The sequence below is a fragment of the Mus musculus genome, chromosome 16, assembly GCF_000001635.26.
Source record: "Mus musculus strain C57BL/6J chromosome 16, GRCm38.p6 C57BL/6J".
Lineage (NCBI taxonomy): Eukaryota > Metazoa > Chordata > Mammalia > Rodentia > Muridae > Mus > Mus musculus.
Window position 1 is genome coordinate 15,863,386 of NC_000082.6, and position 18,843 is coordinate 15,882,228.

Below are 18,843 nucleotides of genomic sequence, written 5' to 3' on the forward strand. Positions count from 1 at the left end.
TGCAGGCGCTTTTCCCGGGAGGTTGAGCCGCTTTTCCCAGTAGGCAGGGGTGTGGCCTGACGCGCAGCTTGATGACGCTATTTCCGGGTTGTGTGTCTGGATAGCGGCGTCTATTTCTGAAGATAGGTAGGATGGTCATTTTGAACTCAACACGTTAGCTTGGCCGGTGTGTTGAGAACTGCAAATGTTTGGCCGGTTACCATGATTGTCACTGCCATCGGGAAAGAGTGGACCGGGGGAGCCGTCCAGAAGTGCCTACACAGTGAAAGGGGACCAGGAGGGGCATCTAAAATTTGTGCGGGGGCACTCTTGGAGATATTTTGTCTCCTGATGCTTTGTCCATTTTACATTACTAGTCTTTTGCATATGTGTGTGTATCCGTATGTGTATGTTTGTTGATTGGTGTTTTTATTTTTTCAATTTGTTTTATTCTGGCTTGATTTTTTTTAAATGTGCCTATTTGCTAGAAAAGAGAGGAGGGAGAGAGAGAGAGAGAGAACTTGAGAAGGTAGGGAAGTGGCAAAGTTCAGGGAGGAGGTAAGGGAGGGAAATCATGATCAGATTATAGAGTATGAAAAAATATTTTCAATATAAAAATATATTGGGTGAATAGTCTTCATTCTTAGGGGAAAACGTATTCATTACCGGGAAGGGGAGAATTTAGAGCATCTAGTCAGTTCTCAGCCTTCCTTCTTTCTTCCTTATACTGAACACAGCTTCCCTGGTTCTGCACTTCCGGTCTTCATATTTGGTGAACCTTTGGCCAGTCACCAAGGTCCAGATCTAAGGACTAAACACCATTTCCATGTTGAATGGTGCGTCTGTCACAGTGAGGACCATGGTGACAGTAAGCTGCTGGTGACTGTGAAGAGCCAGTGTGGGCTGTGGGGAATGAGTCTGGCTCCAGGAGCAGACATTACAGGATGTATGTGCATCTAATCTGGCACCTGCTTCCCAGGGTGGAACATCAGGTGCTTGTTTGCAGGATTCCAGAATATCTCAGGTTTTCGCAGAACTGTGGCCATGATGTAAATGTAGGGCCTCCCTGCCTCATTAGTTTATTGTAGGATTGATGGCTCCAGGAACCAGCTCCTATTGGTCAGAATGCCCAAGAGTACAAACTGGAGGCAAATCGAAGTGAGGCACAGCATCATCTCCCTAGCCAGACAACTGTTACCTGCATGCCATCAGCTCTGCCTGTTTGTAGGAGTATATCACCTCAGGTCCATGGATGGCCAGTGTCCATTCATAGAAGGAAGGTCAAGGTAGGGTCATTGGACCCTCACATAAGTCACTCCGCCATTTTCATATAATTCTGACATAATCATACATGGCCTCAACTTTAGGAAAGTCCAGAGGACTAAATTGCACAGACTTAGAGACCTTAATAAAGGGCTCTTGTACTAATACGCACTTAAAAATTCAAACATTTATGTACACACAACATGCTCATACAAAATCTCTCTCTCTCTCTCTCTCTCTCTCTCTCTCTCACACACACACACACACACACACACACACACACACACACTGTCTTGGCTAGTGTTTTGCCAACACGACACAAGATAGAGTCATCTGGGAAGATCCTCCATTGAGAAAATGACCCTATCAGATGGCCTGTGGGCAAGCCTGGGGTGCATCTTTTTTTTAATTGATGACTGATACCAGAATGCCCAGGTGACTATGGCTGGTACCGCACCTGGGCATGTGGTCCCGGATGGTATATCAGAGCAGGTTAAGCTAGCAATGGGAAATAAGCCAGCAACATTTCTCCATGGCCTTTGCACCAGCTCCTACCTTTGTGTTCTGTCTTGAGTTCAGGCCCTGATTTCCACAGATGATGGATCACAACTTGTGAGATAATATGAGCCCTTTTCTCCCCAAGTTGATTTTGGTCATGGTGTTTTATCAAAAGAATAGAAGCCCTAACTAAGGCCCATATTGTTACGTATTCTTTCACACTGTTATACTCTCAGATGCTCACATGTGACTCAGTGTCATATACATTCACAACCATGTTGCATGCAAGTATATATTCTCACACTTGAATGCTTACATGCCTGCATGCTCACACTGCACACACAGTGTGTTAAACACACAACCTCACACAGAAATGCTTGAAGCAAGTAAACATGCCCTTACATACACATAGTGTATTAGTCAGGGTTTTACTGCTGTGAACAGACACCATGACCAAGGCAAGTCTTATAAAAAACAACATTTAATTGAGGCTGGCTTACAGGTTCAGAGGTTCAGTCCATTATCATCAAGGTGGGAGCATGGCAGTATCCAGGCAGGCATGGCGCAGGATGAGCTGAGAGTTCTATGTCTTCATCCAAAGGCGGCTAGTGGAAGACTGACTTCCAGGCAACTAGGGTGAGGATCTTATACCCACACCCACAGTGACACAACCATTCCAACCAGGTTATACCTATTCCAACAAGGCCACACCTTCAGATGGTGCCACTCCCTGGTCCAAGGATATACAAACCATCACACATAGTAACACCCTAATACCTTTATACATCTTTGAACATACGTATACACTCTTCGCTGACTAGTCTTTCTCAGCTTAACTCAAACTTACACATTAACAGAGTAGAAATCTCAATTGAGGAATTGCCTCTATCAGTTTGGCCTGTGGTCATATGTGTAAGGTGTTTTCTTAATTTCTATTAATGAAAGAGGGCCCAACCCACTGTGGGTCATGCTCTTCTTAGGCACATATGGGTATGGACTGTAAAAGGTAACTGAGCACACCAAAAGAAACAAGTCAGAGGAAGCAAACCAGTAAGCAGCTTTTCCCCATGGTTCCTGCTTTCCAGTCCTACTTTCCATACCTCCTTTGGCTTCCCTTGTCGGTGGACTGAACTGTAAGCTGAAATAAACACTCCTTCCTTCCCAAGTTGCTTTTGATTATGATGTCTATCACAGCAACAAAATGTAAATTGAACATGATGTTACACACTTTTACACCACAAAACACACACAATATATATACACTCATGTAAGCATACACAATCTTAAGTACTTTTCTTCTCTCACCCACAGTCACACATTCACACCTATTGTTTCCTACACATTCACACATGGACACACACAGAGAGACTCTATTCCATGTGGTCACAATTTCCCCTTACATTATTGTGCAGCTGATTCACTGGCACTCACTTGTACTGAATATACTTATGCATTTGTCTCTGTACACTGTCATTTCTATGCATTCCTGAGCATGCACCTAACCATACTTATATAGAAATACACAAACATGATCACACAAACACATCATGACATGCAAACATACTACTATTCCACTCACACTCATACATACACAGTCTCACACAAGCTCACAGTGTCACACATTTTCTTAATAGCTCTGTCCTTAAAACTATCCCTAATTTTAACCCAATTAATAATCTAAACCATAGCCCTAATACTAACCTAAACCCAGACATTAAATGGATCCTTATCCTTAAACAACCTGGGGCCTGATCACAGCACTAAGCCTAGCACTAAGCCTAGACTTATATTTTTGGTTGTGAGCCTAGCCTTTAATGGCAGAGCCATCTCTCCAGCCCGCTAAGCCTAGTCTTAATGGTGTACCTAACACTGTTGCTCACTCTAATCCAAGCTGTAACCCCAAGTCTCATCCATAAAGTCTCCAGTTGATCCAAGGAAAGTTCTCTTCCTGAGGAGTAAGGACTACACTTACCTGAGGTTATAAGGGTTTAGATTGTTGTTAGGGATTATGGTAGGTTAGTTAGGTGATGGTTAGCATCCACGACTTCACTAGCTCTGGATACTTAGCTAGGTTTCCAGTATCAAGAATAAATTCCTTCTTGTTGAGTAAGTCCAGCTAGAGAGCTGCCAAGGTATGCATGCCACTGCTGCCCTTAGCACTGTTGTGCATGTTGGTCATTGTGGTTTGCAGACATCATAGCTGGCTACAACTATCGTCACGTCTCTCCTCAGGAAGCTTGCTTGGTGCTTGCGGGTACCATGAAAGCTAGTCTTCGGGGGAGAGGCATGCAGTTCAGCTCCAGCTCAAGGGCCTCTGGGCCCTGTGTCTGACGTGCATGGTGTCTTCAGCATGGTGTCCTCCTGCCTCTGCAGGGCGGCCTAATGTAATATGATAGCTTGTAAGGTTTGGAGAATGTCTTGGACATCCCTGACCAATAGCTCAAAAGGATTTTCATATCTTGTTATTGGAAGTCTTTGTTAGGTGGTCTTTGGCTCATTGTCAGTCCAGATGAGAAAATTTCATTTAAATTATGTATGTGTACTTTCAAACATATTATATGTATTTTAGGTTTTTAAAAGATAAATCGATAATAGTATGATTGCTGGTACCTTTCAGATGTACTTATTGTTGTGTTACCCCTACTTCCCTAAAGTACCCCCCATTTTTTTATTTTCTCAATCAGATCATGTGTACCCTGCTATTGCCCTCTCTGTTTCTCCTTAATCTCCCTATTTCAACAGTGGTCTCTCCCTGCTTTCTGCAATCACTTAGACTATTCTTACCTAAAGATTTGGAGCTAGGTGCAACCAATGAGAGAGATGTGACATTTGTCTTTCTGGGTCTGGATTGCCTCACTCAATGATTGTTTCTAGTTGTTGGGTGTCCTGCAGGCCTCGGGGCCACTGGGGCGATGACTCCTGAGAGGTGAGGAATGAAATGAAAGCTGCCATCTTTGCAGGCAATGGGTCAAAACCTTCAGAGTCTGACCTCATGGTTTATTCTTATACATTTAAGCATGGCAAAACTTTGTGAAGAGGTTTCCAAGTGACATTTACCACAAAGAAGCTTTATTCGTATCTACATAGAGACTTCCTAGCAAGGTAGCAATGTACCCTTTACAATAAGAATGGGTTTTATTGGATAAACAGAGCTTAGAGCTAGGGCCCTGAGGTAGGATCAGGGATAAGCATGAGGATAGATTCTATTGGTGAAGGATACAAACCACATGCGGCTCTTTCATAGGGATGGGTTGTATTCATTGAGATACAAATCCCAAGTCTGGGGCCTAAACAATTCTCAGTAAGGAGTTCCCTCTCTCTACTGTTGGGCAGAAGTTGGTTCTAACCAGAATAGCAAAGGTCACCAGGTTGGTGGCACTTTCACTCTGGCATTTCCAAGTGACCAGGTGCTATTCACTTCCTTTCCTTGAATAAATTATGCATGCTGATTGACAGTCCTGGTTTCTTCCATGCTTATTCTAAGTTTTGTTCCTTTATCTCCCCATGTCTAATTTTTTAAAGAAAAATTAATAGGTGTAGTAGTTAGAGGAGAATAAAAGTTACTTTTTTTTCTTCTTGGTTTTTCGAAACAGGGTTTCTCTGTGTAGCCCTGGCTGTCCTGGAACTCACTCTGTAGACCAGGCTGGCCTCGAACTCAGAAATCCGCCTACCTCTGCCTCCCGAGTGCTGGGATTAAAGGCCTGTGCCACCACATCTGGCTTAAAAGTTACTTTTTTAAAAATTAATTATTTTATTTATTTACATCCCAGATGTTGTTCCCCTCCCATTCTCCCCTCCTAGAGTTCTTCACCCACCCCACCCCTGCTTTGGCTCTGGGAGGGTGCTCCTTCCTTCATCCCCCTCCCTTGTCATCAAGTCCCCCAGAGACTAAGGCACCAACCAACATGGGTTGGTCTGAGACCCCTGGCACAGATGTAAAAGTTACTTTTAAATTATGTTCTCTAGTTTTGTGTTTCCATGGGATTCTTGTGTACAAATGTGTGTGTGTGTGTGTGTTTGTGTGTGTGTGTGTGTGTGTGTGTGTGTGTGTGTGTGTGTGTATGCACATGCACGCACACCTATACATGTTTCTTGTTCTTTTACTTTGGCTCTTTTTCTTCTGCCTGATTTGGTTTGTTTATTTTTATTTTATTTTATTTTAATATTTTTTAATTTAATTTTATTTGTAATTCATTTTTTACACTCCATATTCCATTCCCCACCCCCATCCATCATGTCCCACACCTCCTCCCCACCCCACTCTATCTCCACGTGGATGCCCCCACCCCTCACCCCACCTGACCTCTAAACGTCCTGGGGCCTCCAGTCTCTTGAGGGTTAGGTGCTTCATCTTTGAATGAACACAGACCTGGAAGTCCTCTACTGTATGTGTGTTGGGGGCCTCATATCAGCTGGTGTATGCTGCCTGTTTGATGGTCCAGCGTTTGAGAGATCTCAGGGGTCCAGATTAATTGAGACTGCTGATCCTCCTACAGGGTTGCCCTCCTCCTCCAGCTTGTGTTTCAGTTCTGAGAGTAACAAGCAACAAAAAAGAACAGCATGGCCCTCAAAATCCATGTTATAAGAATTCCAATTTAATTCTCATTTTTTCAGAAGTTTGTTGATGCCATAAAATGTTTAGCTAGATATTATCCAAAGGTGACTTATACATTTTTATTAGGGTAAGTCAGTGGTGTTTTTTTCCTTATGAAGTCTGCTCCAAAATTATTATGAGTAAAAGCAATACCTACCTCATTTTCTAGATTAGACTATTCTTTGCCGAAATGACAATATAACCTCCCACCATAATTGCCAACTGGTACAAGAACCACAAATCCTCCATCTAGCTTTTCCTATATTCTAGAAGACATATCTACATTTTTTCCAGAACTGAAGAATTAAAAATTCTTATGTTTTTTTCTAAGAAAGTCAGTGTGTGTGTATGTGTGTGTGTGTGTGTGTGTGTGTGTGTGTGTATGTGTGTGTGTGGTGTGTGTGTGTGTGTGTGTGTGTGTGTGTAATTTTTTTCTTTTCTTTTTTTGTGTATGTGTAATTTTAAAGAAAACTTACTTTTAGAAAAGACGTAACACGCAGAACTGAAATGTATGGAATGTCATTTTAAGAGAGTAATTTAAGTACTAGGTGAGCTACACCTCTGTGTTAGTTCTTTATCTGGACCATAAAAAAAATGATAACATGCCAGTATCTATTTTTTCTCACTAATGTCAGCTTAAAGAACAGAGTCATGACCTCTTCCTTTAGAAGTCACTTCTGTATCTGCTCCATCTGAATTCCTCATTCCAGGGAGATGAAAAGGTACAAAGAGCTCTGCTCCTGATCAGACTAACACCTGAGTCCCATAGACAAACAACAAATTGGGCACATTTCTATGGTGTACAGCCTACATTTAGATCTTGGCATTTTTTCATGTTCCCAATATGTCCATAATGCTCCCCTAAGCAGCCCGTGAAATGAATCATAGACTTCAAAATGGAGAAGGAAGATTCAGCTGTGGGAATAATAGACCTCAGGGATTCCACAAAGATACTATGTTTGATTCCTTCTCAATGTCATCAATACAACTGAAGGGTATATGTGACATCCCAAACGCCTCATGCGCAGGGACAATCTCAACCTGAGGTTAAGGGAATGACTACCATTAATCAATAGCTTAGCTGGCCCATGTGCCCAAATTCACATTTGCATAGTGATTATCCTTTATACACATCATCTGCAAATGCATGGAGGAGGAGGAGAAATAAGAAGAGGAAAGGCATATGCAATAGTGTCTGGGTTTGGTGGCTGATTATGGGATGGATCCCCGGGTGGGGTAGTCTCTGGATAGTCCTTCCTTTCATCTTAGCTCCAAACTTTGTCTCTGTGACACCTTTCATGGGTATTTTGTTCCCTATTCTAAGGAGGAATGAAGTATCCACCCATTGGTCTTCCCTCTTCTTGATTTTCTTGTGTTTTGCAAATTGTATCTTGGGTGTTCTATGTTTCTGGGCTAATATCTACTTATCAGTGAGTGCTTATCTAATGACTTCTTTTGTGATTGGGTTACCTCACTAAGGATGATATCCTCCAGATACATCCATTTGTCCAAGAATTTCATAAATCCATTGTTTTTAATAGCTGAGTAGTACTCAGCTATTGTGTAAATGTACCACATTTTCTGTATCCATTCTTCTGTTGAGGGACATCTGGGTTCTTTCCAGCTTTTGGCTATTATAAATAAGGCTGCTATGAACATAGTGGAGCATGTGTTCTTATTACCAGTTGGCAAGGAGCTGAAGGGATCTGCAACCTTATAGGTGGAACAACAATATGAACTAACCAGTACCCCCAGAGCTGCATATGTAGCATATGTAGAAGAAGATGGCCTAGTCAGCCATCACTGGGAATAGGGGCCCCTTGGTATTGCAAATTTTATATGCCTCAGTACTGGCCAAGGGGAATGCCAGGGCCAAGAAGTGGGAATGGGTGGGTAGGGGAGCAGGGCAAGGGGAGGGTATAGGGAACTTACGGGATAACATTTGAAATGTATATAAAGAAAATATCTAATAAAAAATAAATAAATAGGAAAAAAGAACCCCCCCCCAAAAAAAAAAAGAAGAAGAAGAGGAAAGGATCTCTTCTTGCTCCCTGGCCATCTTGGCAGCTGATCTTGGTTGGGGGTTGGCCCGCACCTAAGGCAGGAAGATGGTGGTGGAAAAAAAGACGAAAAAGTCTCTGGAGTCGATCAACTTTAGGCTTGTTATGCAAAGTGGAAAGTACATGGTGGGGTATAAACAGACTCTGAAGATGATCAGACAAGGCAAAGTGAAGTTGGTTATCCTTGCCAACAACTGCCCAGGAAATCTGAAATAGTACTATGCCATGATGGCTAAAACTGGTGTCTATCACTACAGTGGCAATAATATTGAACTGGGCACAGCGAGTGGAAAACACTACAGAGTATGTACACTGGCTATCATTGACCCAGGTGATTCTGATATTATTAGAAGCATGCCAGAACAGACTGGTGAGAAGTAAACAAGGAAGTTTTCCTTTAATAAAACTTTGCCAGAGCTCCTTTTGAAAAAGAAGAAGGAGGAGGAGGAGGAGGAGAAGAAGAAGAAAGAAGGAGAAGGAGAAGATGAAGAAGAAAAGGAAAAGTCAAGCTTTCTGGGAACAATTTCAAGAATGTGCTCAGTGAGCTTCACAGTTTGCTATTGTCCTGTGAGCCCAGTGAGAAGAACATGGCTGGACAAAGGAATGGGGTAGATCTGGAATCAGTGTTCTAAGTAAATGACCCTCTGGAATATTCTACATTTTGTTAAATCGGGCGATGAGACTGTAAACAGAAGCAATGGAGAGATACAATGAACCAACAGACTCTAGAATTAGTGCTCCTTCCTCTGGGGACATTAAGGAGAAGTAAGGTCATCAGAAGCTTTGGCTTACATCTCTCTCCTCCAAAATGATTGTGTTTAAACCACAGCTCAGTGGAGACTGTGTGCTAAAGCAGAGTCATTTACATGGAAAAGTCATCAATAATTAGATAAATGCACCCACAAAAATAATTGTATCTCCTGCTTTGGCTTCATCTGTTAGCAGTGAGAAGACACATTTGTGAGCCAGTGTGGGCCCTCAACAAACACCAGATCCTCTGGAATTCTCATTTGGTACCTAGACTCCATCACTATAAAATAAAATATCTTTTGTTTGTAAGCTTAGCATCTTATGGATTCTGTTTCAGCAGCCTAAATACTGTATGACTCTGGAGGAAGACAAGAAGCCAAGTCAAGACAAGGTGAGGTCACATGAAACGGAGAGAGAAACAGGATTTCACACGGACTCTTTTGCTTAGATCTCACTCGCATGTGAAGCCAATGAAGGGCACTTCTCTTGCTATTAAAAACAAAACAAAACCCTTTAATCTCCCGTGCAGAAACAAATAAACAAACAAACAAAATGTGAGGAGAGAGCCTGGACAAGTCCAGGATATCCCAAGAGTTGTTTTCCTAACAAGCTGGGGCTGTTCTCTTTATGATAATCCTGTGCTCTTGTGGGAGAGATCTTCATTTGGATATGTTTCTAATCCTGTGACATCTCCAGCCTCTGATGGAAGCTGCCAATCCTTTTGCAGGAAATCAGTGGCTGTTGTAGAACCAGAGTGGGACCCAAAAGTGAGCCGTCCATGTGCTAACTAGGAGGTCACACTATCTCATCACACATCGGATAGAGGCTCTTTTATCCGCATTCTTGAGAGAGACACAGGCTTGTTATTGCTGAGCCTTGGGAGGGAAGGGAATTCTTGAGACTATTTAGAGCTAAACGCTTTCAAGTGGTGATGGACGTGGGAAATGAACTCAGTAACTGATCAGAAACTGGTTTAGAGGCAATCTAGTATGATTGGTAATTTAAACACGTTTGTCCTCATCTATCCTTAGTGGGGAAGAAAACTGAGAACTAGTAAATGTTGGGACCTCCGAGTCTCTCCATAGTCCACACAAACACTGATCTCAGACAGGGATGGTTTGTTGAATACACACCCCAATACTGAACGATCAGTCTTTGGGGCTGAAACTATAACCCTGAAAAATGTTCAGGGCAGGCTTATAAAGGAAAATATCACAATGAACTCATGTACAGGTGTAAGAAGTGCTGCCTGGTGGTCAGATCTGGCTCAAGCTATTTTGGGTAGCTAGATAGAACAGTTCTAATTGACTTCTGGCTGCTGCTGTAAATATTTTCCTTTGGGCTTGGCAGCAGGATATTCCTTGGGATCTCCTTCTCATTTGCCACTCCCAGAAAATACCTGTTTTGTTCCCACCAATCAAAACCCTGTCACCTTGTGACCCTAGGTTGTTTGGCTTTTCCTTGCCTCCTTCCTACACTACTCATGTTAGCACAGTCTAGAGGCCAATCCCAGGTTCCAATGTCATATGATAACATGGGTGTCTCTTTATAAAGTTGATTTCAGGAGTAGATGACTATTGATTTGTGCATCACTGTCAGAATAGTTGTCTGCTGGTGTAATTCTGCTCCCATGTCCTTTAGTATCTGAAAATGCATGGAATTGGCCCAACTCAGAGCTGGCCAGGCCACGTCAGAGAAGCACCCCTGTGCATCAGCAGTTCAAGTTGCCTCACAGCAGAGAAGGGGAACTCATCTTGATGAACTGAAGGGGAGATTTCCACTCCTGGGTGCTTTGTTGGCCAGGTCCACTCTCATGATATTCACAGTTGTGCTGCCTGGCTAACTGACCAGTTGTCTAGAGAGTTTGGGATGCTCAAAAGAATACCTGGGCGGGGATAGAAGCCTTAGAAGATATTTACTGTAGCATTCCTAGTTTGTATATCAGGAACATGAAGCTGAGAGCTTAATTAACTGGTATTACTAACACAACCACAGATGGAAAAGAATATTGCCCAGAATCTTAGAAGCATTCTCAGGTCAGTGGCATACTTACTTGGTAAATTTTTCAGAAACAAAGCAAATGCTTTTGTGAAGTTATAGAATGAATGTGGCAGTAACTAGGGCCTCTTTAGAGGAAGGAGATTATTAAAATTGACAGCCCTGGGCTGCCAAGGCAGACATTGCTCTAAGCCATTCTATGCATTTGCAGCCTTTGCAGCCTTGGACAAATATTCAACTTTCCTGGGTTCCCTCCTCCCCCAAAAAAGAGCTGTAACAGGGTGTTGGATGTTGGCTTCTGACACTGTAACACAGTTGGAGATGCTCACCAACTGTTAAGAATTTGGTAGCCCTGTGGTCATGCTTCAGATGTAACATGTCAGGGCTTCAAAAATAGCTAACTATAACACAAACATGCCTTGGCAAAAGATCAGCTAGAGACGTCAATACCAAAGCTTTGTGCTGGAATAACTCCAAAAAGTGCATTCCTTGGTAAAGAGTACACATGATTAAAAGATCCTGACTGATAAGTGGGTGGCCCTGTTGGAGTCCGTCAAAAGACCCTCACTCATAAAGACCACAGAAACCACCATTGCTGCAAACTGCATGATGATTTTTATTGATCCAACATGTTGGGGACCCCCCTCTCAGCACACAGGCCAGAGGAGAGACCCAGAACAAACAAAGAACATACTTTTTATACCTTGTAAGGGGCAGATTTAGGCAACAGGGCTAGCTGGCTTATTCTCATTGGTGTAGCAAGAAACCTTTTCAGGCATTGGCTGGTTGCATAGAGTGAATACCTTTGGCCTAGTGACTCACTTTGCCTGCCCTTATGGTGGGTTATCAGCAAAGCAGCAGTACATTTTGAACTTATGGGTCAGCTATTAACATCACAGCTATTAATGTCACAGGGAATTCTAGCAAGGCCAGGACGGTTTATTGTTTTTCTCAGAATTCATTGGGGGGGGGGGGGGCAGGGGAATTTCTCTGGGAACTGCTAATCTTGTTATGGTTATTTTTCTGAGAACAGTTCATTTTGTTTTGGCAGCTGTAGACTTAGTCATTTTGACCACTATGTTTCTGAAAGTCCCCTCATAGGGGAAGGGGCTAGATGGTCTTAAACTTATTTTGGATTCTATACTCCCGGCTTTTCCTCTGGTACATTTCAATCCTGAAATGATGTCCCACTTTGTTACAGCCACTGATATTGTTGTCTGAGCATCAAAACTTGTACTGTATTTAAGCAATTAAGGATGCATGGGCCAAAGGTTAAGAACAGAAACAGGATAAGAAGGGGTAGTAAACAGGACTAGGTAGGGACCCTTCCAGCGAGGCTCGAGGGTCTGGGCATGATGCAGGTGCACGTAGATCAGATCTCTGACCTGGAACTGGTGAGATGTGGGGTACCTGGCTCGTTTGCTGCAGTCAGTTGTGACCAGACTTCTTTCTGCACCACCTGCAAGCCTTTAATTTAGCATACAGATCATTATTACAACATGTGGGTTCAGTCACATCATTTAAGACAGTGATGGGTGTAGTAGCCTCATAAAGGATCTCAAAGGAGTAAGACTGAATCAACAGAGAGTATTTTTAGTTCTAAATAGGGAAAGGGGAAGGAGCACCACCCAGTTTGTGCTAGTCTCCATGGTTAATTTTGTCAAGTTTTCTTTTAGGGTTCTATTCATTCTTTCTACCTGTCCTGAGGTCTGCACACACATTGTAATTTCTATTCGACCTCTAAATACTTGGTCTCCCCTGACTTACCTGGGCAACAAAGGTGGGGTCATTATCTGACACTATTGCTTTTGGCACTCTGAACCCTGGAAATTTTTCTTCAATAATCTTCTTAACAACCAACTGAGCAGTCACATTTTTTACAGGGAAAGGCTTCTACCCATCTCAAGAACATATCCACAAAAGCCAGAAGGTATTTATTCCCGTATTTTCCTCATTAAAGTCTACCTGCCAGTAGATGCCAGGTCTGTCTCCCTGGTACCTCTTTCCTGGATCCACCGTAGTGCGACAGACATTGACATTTTGGCAGGGCACACACTTGTGCACCACCTGCTCCACAAGGTGTTTTAACCCTGGTACATGGTACTTAGCCTTGGAGAATGTCTGGATGAGCTTGCTTACCCCTAAATGAGTCCACTGGTGCATCTGTTTGATCGTAGCCTCTGCTTGTCTTTGTGGCAGAATTTTCTTTTCCCAGAGGTGTACCACAGTCTTTTATTTTTGTTGAACTGGTTACTGGAATCTTTGGAAATGAGGGCTAAGTCCTCTGCTGTGTAGGTAAAATAGGGGATGGGATTTTCAGGCTCCATTGTCAGGAGCACCAGCAGGGCCATGACTGCAACTGCTCATGCCTCTCGGTCTGCCATGTTGTTGCCCCTGCTATCACGGTATGACTCTTCTGGTGACTAGGACAGTGGATGATGCTTACCTTGGCAGGGTCATAGAGGGGCCTCAGTAGAGCCAGTATTTGCTCTTTGTTCTTAATTTCTTTTCCTCCTAACGTCAGTAGACCCCTCTGTTGATATATGGACCCATGGACGGGGGGTATGGCAAAAGCATACCTGCTATCTGTGTAGATGTTGAGTCTTTTTCTTTTTCCTAATTTCAAGGCCTTAGTGAGTGCAATCAGTTCTGCCTTTTGGGTCGATGTGTCCTCTGGCAGGGCCTGTGTCCAGATAATTTGGTATCCATTTACCATAGTTGTTCCATCATGTCTTTTTTCTTCTTCTAGATAGCTGCTTCCATCTGTGAACCAGTAACTTCTGTGCCCTCTAGTGGCTGGTCTATCAGATCTTCATGCCACCCATGTGCCTCTGCAAGAACTTGCTGACAGTCTGGGTCTGGGAGCAGGAGAGGATTCCCTTAATCCTGCAGAGACTTGATGCCCCAGGGTGAAGAGAATGAGGGGAGAGGGCACCCTCTCAGAGGTGAAGAGGAGGATGGGTGGGGGAAAGAACTCAAGAGGGGACCAGGAGGGGAGCAACATTTGTGATGTTAATAAATATAATAATTATTAATAAAAAATCTCTAGAAAAAAAGAAATGTTCTCTTTTAGGGCATATTACAGCTATTACATTCTCCACACATTGATCAGTGGACTCTTCACCAATACATGGCTTTGCTCTTTTTCAATATTGAATATGCTAAGTGCCAATAGTCAGTTTTACAATTCATTCAAAAAATGCAACAAAATAATGTGGGGTGTTTGGGAGCCAGATCAGTGGGTAAAAGTGCTTGGGGTACAAATCTGACAAATTGAGTTAATGCTCTGAATAAAGAAGCCAAACGCAATTGTGAGAAACTTAAAATTACTTTTATCAAAGCAGTTAGCCTGGCAAGGACTTACATTTTCTGAACCTTCCCCTTTATACCAATTAGCAAAGCACTCTAGACTGATGACTCTAGATAGTCCAGATGCTGCCACTACCTACGACTGGAATGCTCTTTACAGAAAGGACCCTGCTCAGACACCTACTGCCTTTTTGTGCGTTCCCAAGAACAGTCTTTGTTTGTAACAACTTGGGTGTTTGTCCCAGATTTCAAATCCATCATGAAAGAGGAAAAAGGCTACTTAGGAGAGAGCAGTGCAGAAAAAAAAAAGGAGAAAAAGAAAAGAGGGGAGGCAGCTTTACCTGGACAGTCATAGAGAGACGAGCTGTAGAGAGAGAACAAGCTAGTCACAGGTGAAGACAGAATGGGCCAGAGAATAAGGAGCTAGAAAATTAGAACCTATTGCTAAAGTTAGTATGAGGGCAAGCAGAGCAATTCAGGGGAGGCAGGGAGAGGAGGAGGGGAAGGAGGAAGAGGTAGAGGGGGAGATGGAGAGGGAGAGGGAAGGAGAAAGGCGGGGGGGGGGGGGGGGGAGATGGGGAAGAGGAAGATAGGGAGAGGGAGAGGCCAGATTGCATCAGTCAGCTTGGAGAGGAGATTGAGTCAGAACAGCTGAGTTGAATCAGTCAGCCAGAGATCAGAAAGAGCAAAAAAGGGTGAGCTTATTCAGCAGCAAGTCTCAGCGGATGAACACTTTCTAGGCCTAGATTAGAATGTTTGGAGGCTAGAAGCTCCCAGGATTAGGCCTGAGCTAGCAGACAAAGGCAGTAAGGCTCCAAGATGGCAGTTTTTAGAGGAGAATAAAAGTTACATTTACATCGTTTCCATCCACAAATGTGCCTCAGAGCTGAGGAGAGATCAAAGCAAGATCTAGATGACAGTGCTTGGTCCCCATAACTACACTCTGCATGATGAGACATAGACTCATCCTTCTTGTATTGAGATCATGAAATTTCTTCTCATTTCTTTGCCTTGATTTTGGGCCTACATGCTAACTTAAGTGGGATGACATTTTAAAGGTCCATGTTTAATCTGCGAGATGCATGAATCTCACACAGACTTATGGTCAAATGGAGGATGGGTCCATTGATCATGGAGCTGAGCTCCCCATACACAAACAGTGGGCAGCTTGGTAGAGCTGATTTTCCCTTTCTACCTATTTGCAGGTCAACAGACTTGGCAACAGAGTTTTAAGTACCGAGGCACGTTACTATCCCTATCACGGTTTCACCAGAGCCTGGGGCTTCCCGCTCTGACAGTGACATTGCTCCTATCATATTTCTATTTCTATTTTGCATTCAGAGAAAGAATTTAATCTGTTTCAGGCATGGGTTCTAATAACACCTCACTTTATGAATATATGAAAAGGAATGTAAAAGTATGAAAATGGTTCCTGGGGGCATAAGATCCAGTAGGTCAGACAGCAGGGGCACAAGATCCAATGGGTCAGACAGCGGGGGCATAAGAGCCAATGGGTCAGACAGCTCTGCCTTCTCATCTGCATGTGCAGCCAGTTAAGTTCTCCACACAGGAGTATATGCAGAATTTTTTACCTATTATGTCTTAGTTTTCTATTGCTTTGACAGAACACTGACTTTTTAAAAAAATTTTCTTTCTTTACCTTTTGAATAGATTCTTTATACATACAATATATCCTGATTACACTTTTTTCCCTCCCTCTACTCCTTCCAGCCCCCCTCACATCCCATCTACTCCTCCCATCTTGGTCCTTTAGGAAAGAACAGACTTCTAAGAGATAAAAGCAAAACATAACAAAATAAAATATGGTAAAACAAACTCCATCTCATTAAAGTCGGACAAGGCAAAACAGCAGAAGGGAAAGAGCCCAAGAGAAGGCACATGAATCAGAAACTATGTTGGTCACACACTCAGAAATCCCAAAAGTACACTAACTGAAAGCTATATTATATATGAAGAGGACCTGGTGAAGACCCATGTATGCCCTGTCCTGTTGCTCAGTCTCTGTGAGTTCATAGGACCTTTACTTAGTTGATTTAGAGGGCCTTGTTTTCCTGGTATTCGCCATCTCCTCTGGCTCTTAACTTTTTTTCTGCCTCATTTTCCTTCATGTTCCCTGAGCTTTAAGGGGAGGTATTTCAGAGACATCCCATTTAGATATGAGGGTTTCAAGATCTCTCTCTGTTTCTCTGTACTCTGTCTGTCTCTGTCCCTGTCTCTCTGTGTCTCTGTCTCTCTCTGTCTCTCTGTGTCTGTGTCTGTCTGTGTCTGTCTGTCTGTCTGTCTGTCTGTCTATCTCTGTGTGTGTGTGTGAGAGAGATATTTGGTTATGGATCTCTGTATTTGTTCCTATCTGCTGCGGAGAAAACCTGTCTGATGATAGCTGAATAGAAGGCCTTGATCTATAAGTATAGAGATATTGGGAGTCAATTCACTACCTATTTTTAAAGACCAGTAGTATTTGCTTTTACTCTAGGTGTCTGGGCCGTTTAGTTCTACTTCTTGGTCATCGGAGCTAAGTGTAGATTCCATTTCATGGAGCGGGCCTTAAGTCAAATCAGACATTGGTTGGCTATTCACGCAAGCTTTGAGCCACTATTGCCCTAGCATATTTGCAGCAGGACAGTATTGTAGAAGTAAGGTGTGTGGCTGAGTTGGCATGTTTATCTTTTGGTAGCCTGCAGAGTATGTGTTCGTGTCACAGACCCTAAAACATACAGGTGAAGGTTCTTTGAAGGTACCAGCTTAACCTCTCCATGTTCAATGAGTTGAGTAGGTGTTGTCTTCAGCAATGAGGCCTTGCTGTTAGTTTGTCTTGGCATCAACCTGGGCTGTCTGAAGATTTCTATAGGACTCTTTTGGCTAAGAACTTAATTGGATGTAACCCAGTTCCAGTACTGGAAGCTTTTTTGGTGACAAGAGATGACCAGTGGGGACTCTGTCTCCCTAGTTATTTGGTGATTTCATTTGGATCACTTTCATGTATTTTAGGATGTTTCCACTGTACTAGGTTTCCATCATGCTCAAATGCCCCTCGGTTCTATGTTTCCCCCTGTATTCCCCACCCCCCCTGCCTCAACACCATCTCCCCTCAGCTCTCCCCTCAGCACCTGATCCTCCTGATCCAGTACAAGGCAAGCAAACAAGTAAAAGCGCCCAAGGGAAGGTATAAGAATCAGAAACCACCTTCTTCACACAGGAATTCATAAGAATACTAAACTGAAAGCCATAATATATATAAAGAGGACCTGGTTCAGACCCACAAAATCTATTTTCCCCTCCCAAGGAGACCTATGTGTCACCCCATTCCCATCCTTTATACCTAACTGCTCTAGGTTTATAGATTGTAGCTTGCTTATCATTTTCTCACCAGGTAATATCCACATATAAACCAATACTTACCATAACTATTCTAGATCTGGGTTACCTGGTTCCGGATGGTTTCTTTCCTTGTTTCTTCCATTTGCCTACAAATTTCATGGCCTTGATTTTTAAACAGTTGAATAATACTTTTGTGTAAATGAACCACTTTTTCTTTATCTAATCTTCTAAGGGACATCTATGTTCTTTCCAATTTCTAGTTATTGTGAATCAAGCAGCAGTGAGCATAGTTGAGCAAGTGTTTTGTGGTGCAAGCGTCCTTTCGGTATATGCCCAAGAGCGGTAGAGTTGGGTCTTTAGGTAGATTGACTCCCATTTTTCTAAGAACTGATTCCCATAGCAGTTGTACAAGTTTGCACTCCCATCAGCAATGGAGGACTGTTCCCTTTACTCTACATCCTGGCTAGCATGAGCTGTCACTTGTATTATTGATCTCAGCCATTCTGACAGGTGTAAGGTGGAATTTCAGAGTAATTTGATTTACATTTCCCTGATGGCTAAGGATGTTGAATAAATGTTTTGCAGACATTCCGAGTTTCTTCTCTGGAAAATTGTCTGTTTAGATCTGTACACATTTTTTATTGGATTATTCAGTTTTTAGATATCTAGTTTCTTGAGTTCTTGATATATTTTGGATAGTAGCCCTCTAGTGGATGGTAGAATTTTAAATCCTATATTGAATGTATATGGAGAAGTGAACAGCCTATCTTATTCTTGATTTTTGTGGAATTGTCCTGAGTTTCTTTCCATTAAGTTGATGTCTCTATGGGCTTGCTGTAAACTGCCTTTACTGTGCTTAGATAAGTCGGTTGTAACCTTAATCTCTTCAGGATTTTTTTTTTTTTCCATGAAGGAGTGTTGGGTTTTGTCAAAGGCTTTTTCTTCATCTAATGAGATAATTCTGTGGGGTTTTTTCTCTTTCAGTTTGTCTATATGGTATATGACATTTATTGATTTATGTTGAAACATCCCTGCATCTCTGGAATGAAGTCT

At 42.7% G+C, this 18,843-nt stretch overlaps 1 long non-coding RNA gene and 1 pseudogene across 1 annotated transcript; both read left to right on the plus strand.

The window, feature by feature from the left end:
• The first annotated feature begins 51 nt into the window (after positions 1–51).
• Positions 52–14,093, plus strand: Gm41425. Its single transcript, XR_875934.2, has 3 exons — positions 52–126; positions 13,026–13,072; positions 13,892–14,093. It is a non-coding gene; the product is annotated as a predicted gene, 41425 (long non-coding RNA).
• Gm20082 lies at positions 8,348–8,825 on the plus strand (annotated as a pseudogene).
• Positions 14,094–18,843: the final 4,750 nt, after the last annotated feature.